This window comes from Rhinatrema bivittatum, chromosome 11, assembly GCF_901001135.1.
Source record: "Rhinatrema bivittatum chromosome 11, aRhiBiv1.1, whole genome shotgun sequence".
Classification (NCBI taxonomy): domain Eukaryota; kingdom Metazoa; phylum Chordata; class Amphibia; order Gymnophiona; family Rhinatrematidae; genus Rhinatrema; species Rhinatrema bivittatum.
The window spans coordinates 97,262,235-97,268,851 of NC_042625.1; positions in this window are offsets into that span (position 1 = coordinate 97,262,235).

The window sequence follows — 6,617 nt, forward strand, 5'->3', positions numbered from 1 at the left end:
CAGTTTGCAGTATGTATTATTGTTCTCAGTTTGCAGTATGTATTATTGTTATCAGTTTGCAGTATGTATTATTGTTCTCAGTTTGCAGTATGTATCTTTGTCATCAGTTCTCTGTAAAGCTCTTTTGCTGCACCCCCCCCCCCCCCCCGCACAATCTCCCTTTTACCACCTTCAATAACCTGATTTTCATGTGCCGCCTGTTACATTCATGTTAACTTCCTTAACTCACTCGCAACAATATGTTCACTGCAATACTCATTCTGATACCTATTCCATTCAGTCACGATGACCTCACTTTAATGTACACTTTGTAAATAGCTCGTTACAATACCTGTTGTGTTACCTGTTGGAATTTCTTTGTCACTTTTATTATTAACCTTCACTCTATTCCTTGTTCTTTGTAAAGCTTGTTGCTATTTTTAAGTTATCTGTGATCCGAGATGATGTTCCCAACGTATCCCGGTATACAAAAACACCCAAATAAATAAATAAATAAATATTCAGTTCCTTGTAAACCGATGTGATGTTCCCAACGAATGTCGGTCTAGAAAATCTTTAAATAAATAAATAAATAAATGTATGTTAATGAGCTTGGGTACTTAATATAATAAGCTGTGGCCTTAGAACTCCATGTTTCTTTTCCATGCGAGTGGAGAGGAGGGGGCGCGAGAACTAAAGGGTGATCCTGGGTGTCTTCGCCTATCGTTCTCCCATCAGAAGACTTGAAGCTATCAAACCCTCTACGCCTGATAAAAGTGCAGAAAGGGCCTCAGAGCTGGGTTCTCTCCCCTGAATTGTGCTACTCTGGGCACTAAAATGATTGGCAGTGCGTCACCTTTATATGAAAAGGTTTTCTTGAGAAGTCAGAGCTTCATCCAAGCCAGCAGTAGGTCTCTCCATGGCAAAAGGCTTACATTTTATTATTTATTTATCGCACTACATAAGAACATGCCATGCTGGGTCAAACCAAGGGTCCATCAAGCCCAGCATCCTGTTTCCAACAGAGGCCAAACCAGGCCACAAGAACCTGGCAATTACCCAAACACTAAGAAGATCCCATGCTACTGATGCAATTAATAGCAGTGGCTATTCCCTAAGTAAACTTGATTAATAGCCATTAATGGACTTCTCCTCCAAGACCTTATCCAAACCTTTTTTAAACCCAGCTACACTAACTGCACTAACCACATCCTCTGGCAACAAATTCCAGAGTTTAATTGTGCGTTGAGTGTAAAAGAACTTTCTCCGATTAGTCTTAAATGTGCTACATGCTAACTTCATGCAGTGCCCCCTAGTCTTTCTATTATCCGAAAGAGTAAATAACCGATTCACATCTACCCGTTCTAGACCTCTCATGACCTTAAACACCTCTATCATATCCCCCCTCAACCGTCTCTTCTCCAAGCTTCAAAACATTGCAGCCTAAGACAATGTCATCAGGTACACAACAAAAGGCATGCTAACTCTACCAGCTGCAGACCCCACTAATTCAAATCAAATGCTTTCTTAAACAGCCAAGCCTTCAGACTGCTTTTGTAGCACATAAAATCCTGCCAGTGCTATATCTCACCAGGCAATAACAGGGACCTCTCTATTCCCAGCAGTGCGGCCTCGGACATGGGTGGAATTCCCTGGGATCCTTCCCAGCTGTTCATATCCTAGAAGGCATTTGATGGTAAGTGGTGGATTTGCTGACAGACTGCTGAGAGATGCTCTCTAATGTTAGCACAGGTTAGGGCTCTTTTGGCCTCATTCTGTCACGCTGTAGTTTTTTCCCCAACTTTTCATTATACTTTGGGGTCTCAAAACACTGCACTTCACTCTATACTGATCTCTCTCTTTTCAAAAGTGTTTTGTAATCCCCAAAGCTTTGCAAAAATCTCCAGAAGGTTTCTGCCTGTTGCCGTCTTCCCTCCATCTCTCGGCATCACGCAGGCCACAGATGTTAGTACCTTCAGGTTATAGAGAACAATCCATGTTCCATAAATCGGATGTCTCTATAATCGTTATGCGGATACTAATCATTTTCATAGGAAAGCTGCTTTGTTTAATTAAAAATGCAGTAAAGAGAGGAAACTGCAGGCTGCTGAGTTTTCCTCTGTCGAGCTCCCCTTTACCTCTCTGCCGGCAATGCCCCATCAGGCTGCTGCTGTCAGTCACTGCTTTAGCACATCTCGCGTCTCCGCCAGCATGTCAGGAGAAATTGCTAAACAGCCACTAATGGTTTATTTTTGCATAGAAATATGTTGAGGTGTAACTGCGGGGCACTGGCAGCTGGTCCCACTTCCAGTTCGGTTTCTGCACTAGCAGGGAAGGGCCTGGGTTGGAATGTTTCTCACTTCTCATCTTATTCCTTTGCGTCTGCTGGGGATACAGATGAGCACTTAGCTTTCTTCTGGACCAGCATTTAATGGGCAAATGTCTGATTTTTCATGCATTTATTATCCAAGTGTCTGGGGCCAGTGTCGTGGGGTGCACTCTGCCCTCGCTGTAACGGGAAAAGGACACAGAGAGAGAACCTTTTCTGTTCTGCGGGGGTAGATTCAGCGATGAGGTACAAGAATATAGCAGCAGTGGCCAGGATCAGAGTGAGTTTGCATGCAGACAGTTCAGCTGAGCCTGGAGAAGGAGGAGACAAGGCAGGGATTCAGCTGATCATAGAAACCAAGGCAGACAGTTCTCCCAATATGAATCTTCATAGTGCAGTATTAGGCCTGTAGCACATCTGTGTCCATTGTGCAATATGTGAGACGTTCACAAGGGAAATGGTAATAATTATTTTCTATTAATTCAATAAGATTGCTAAGACACTTACTTTTACTAGGATACTCAGTTTGCAGTATTGCTAGGTGTCAGCAAGCAGCCATGTTTGGAACAGGGTCACGGAGATCACATTTGATTGGTTTATGCATGGTGTGATGTCATATGTGATGTAACAATATTTGGAATGGACTGAGGCTCGTGGTCATCTTGCTTCCACTGCCACTTTTAGAGGTTCAGCACTGATGGAGGGGAGCAATATAGAAAAAAATTACGAACAATGTTCTCACATAACATTTTGAGGACTGAATTTTGGAAGCCTTTTACGGTCATAAAACTGGGTGTCACGGCCCTGAGAGGTCCAGATGTACTTTAATGCGTTTCAGGAGCTGGAGCTGGAGTGCATGCTTCTTGATTTGCTTGTAGGTTTACCTGCATAACTTGTGCCCTGGGAAGAGGAGGTGAAACCTTGCGAGTTAATCGTGCACGGGGAAGTTTGAAAGTAAACTTGTGTGCAAAAGTTCAGCACAACCTTTGCCTGAATATAGACAGGGTTATAAAACTTGCCCTCCTCCTTGTGCAGAAATGTTTAATACATAAAATGGTTTACTTTTAAAGGATTCGTTTTGAAATTTGTCGTCTCAGGCCAGCTTATGCTGCTGTCTGGCTCAGGCCCACTGCAAGACCCAAGTACCTGGCAGAAGAGGGAGGTGAAAAGGCCAACCAGAAGCACCGAGGATGCACATCCAGCCTTCAGGGCCAGCAAAAGCACCAAAGCTGCCTGAGCCCGCAGTCTGCAGAACTATGCTGTAGGGCTATGAAATGTTGAAAGCGCTTCCTGAAGTGCCCTGACCCCCAGGTAGGGAAAAACCTGGTTCATGTCACGGGAGAGCCGTGCCACGCGACTGGAGACGTTTGCTTCCTCTCAATCTGCACGGAAAGCTTCATTCACTCTTCACCTCCGTTAGCAAAACGCTGCTATGCGCAGAAACGAATAGCAGCGTGGCCAGTTTTGGGGCTAATAAACCACAGTATAAAAGCACAATTTTCTTTCTTTCATTTGCAAACAAATAACTAAAAACTTTGCTCCACAGGGCAAGGCAGAGAAATGTCGAGGATTTTTTTCCTTTGCTTCTGCAGAAAATTAGAAATAAGCTGGAAACAGCTCATAGGCAGGAGGAGAGCAGCTTTTAAAAGGAGCCTGAGCAGCAGAGCACATCCGGTGCAGAACAGGAAGGTAACAGTCAGGCAGGAAGTGGGGCCTTAAAGAAAAACTTATTAGAGCTTTTGTCTTTGCTTCAGGATTTGGTTTCCAGTTTCCAGCCCCTCCCCCCAAAATAAGCAATTTCAGCATGAATTCCAAAAGTGTTAAATTTCACACATGAACGTAATTTGCTGTTACTTAAATAAGTTTAATTCTAGCTGGGAATGAAATTATCTCAAACGTGTCAGGTTTGGAAAGTTATAATTGCTTAACCTGCAATCTTCTCACATGAACTTGGCTTGTAGCCCTAGCTCCTTAGTGTTGCACAGCACTAAATGAAATCTCTTTCAGCCAATTACCCAGTTGGTGAGGTTGAAACGAGACGAGAGATCCATTGATGCCGGCCTTCTTCGGATCGCCTACCAGCGCTCTGCGTGTGATGATCCGGAGGAAAATGGACAATTCCTGCATATCTGTAACCAGTTCTACACGAGTGAAAAAAAGTCCTCTCCAACTCCAGCCATCAGCTGAGATCAAGCTTCCCTAGCCTGAAGCTCCATCGAAGCACCTCCTAAAACTGCCTGATCTACTTGGGAATCGATTTAGTCTTGAGGGCTGTAACTACTGCTGGCAAAATGTTCTATCACGTGAGCCCCCTGAGTAAGGAGCTGGCAAACCGATTGCCCCTTGCTTTCCTGTGCTTGTAACTGCTTTGGTAGAATGATCTTGTGCGGGAGTTGATTTTGTGCGAACCTCACTCGTAAGCTAGGGTTTGTTGAGCACAATCCCAGTCTCTCAAATTCACTACAAATGTCCTCCTTAATACCTGCATTATGCCAAAGAGAGACGTTCCTTCTTGTGTCCCTAAATATATGCACAGGCAACGTGTCTGGATGCACCCGGGACTTCCTTATGCTCAGGCCAGCGGCACATGATACATTTGGTACGATTTCTGTATCCTTCTGCTCCTTTTTCTTGGTCTCTGATTCAATCTTTTGGTACTCGAGGATAAGTTCCGTAAGTTATATCAGAAATGCATCTTAGTGGATGAGACCAAGGGTCCATCAAACCCAGTACCCTGTTTCCAATACAAGTACCTGGCAGGATCCCTAAAGGTCAATAGGTCCCATGCTGCTAATGCCAAGGATAAGAAGTGGATTGTGGACCCTTGTTGCTCTGGGGAGTTTGCAGATCCTTCCCAACAGCTGGCGGGACTGGGCAGGTGCAGGACTGGTGTATGGCTTCACCTTTACCACCCCCTTTCTCCTTAGGTTGAGCCCTCAGGTTCCGGGTGCCAGCAGGACTTAGGTGCGAGTCTCGTGTAGCACAGTGGGAAGTCTTGGTCGTGGCTAGGGTCAGAGACAAGTGGCCTACAGAGATGTTTGTGGTTCTGGCTGAGGTCAGAGGCAGGCAGCAGGCAAGAACGGTCAAGGTCCAGGCTGTGGTCAATCTGAGAGTCAATCTGAGGACAGGCAGGGCTTGGAGAGACGAAGCAGGATTAGAAGGGGTGAGGCAGGAACGCAGCAGCTCACAGTATGGGCTGTAGTTGACCCGTTGCTCAGCCGGTGATTTGATGATTGGCCAGGGTTTAAATACCCAGCTGTGTGATGTCATCAGGCTGTTCTGGGAGGAGCGGTTCCTGCCAGGGAGCCTAGATAAGCAGATGTATACTGCGCTCGCATCTAGGGGTGAGGCCCGGGATGATGATGGCCACAGTGTCCTGGCCATGAGGCAGGCCGTGGTGTCGGTGGTGTCAGGTGAGTGTGCTGGTTTTTTCCCTGCCCCAGGAGCACTTCCACTATAATGTAAGTGAAGGTACATGCATGGGGGAGGGGGAGGAGATTTATAAAGGTAAAATGCATTTTACCTATGGAAATCCCCTATGAAAACTGCTCTTTATTTAAAATGTAGAAGAACTCAAGAAGGAGGCGGAAGGCTCATGATGGAGATCTAAAATCTGAAAGAACAGCCAGAGTTTGTGTGTTCACTTACCTAAATCCTGCCCTACAGCACCCAGCACCCATTCGTTTCAGTACTGATCTGACTCTCACATTGAGCTCTGTCAATTCACCTCACTCGTGCCCTGCCCTGCATGTAACCTTCATCTTGGGAAGGAGGAGGGTTCTTTCCAGAGGATGTTCTCTTCCAGTAAGTGAATATTCAAGCTGCAAAAACAATAATACTTACGGGCTTGTGGGCTGGAAAATTCATGAATTTCCCAGGGAATATATGAGAGATTTGCATACAAAATGTTGTTTGACATTTCTGAGATTCCTCTCTGAAAAAAGGCGCAGAACTGAATTAATTACCTTTCAGCTACAACCTTAATGAAGAGGCCTCGAAGCCTGACATTCAGCTCGGAGATGGAGCAGGGGGTTTGTCAGGTGAGCTAAAGATTTTACCCCCTTTTTCTGAAATTCCATTTTCTCTCCCTACGAATCAGATGTGTTGATAAGATCCTCAGTGGTCTGGGGCTTATGATATCTGTATCATCATATTGTTGCAGTTGTTCCTTCTGCAGAAACCCTTCTTCTTTTTATACCATGAACTTACAATTTTTTTCCACTTTCTACTCCCTAAAAAAGTTTCTCTGACTCCACACGTCAGCAGGAAAGTAATAAAGTCATCCACTTTAGAACTGGGAGTCTGTATC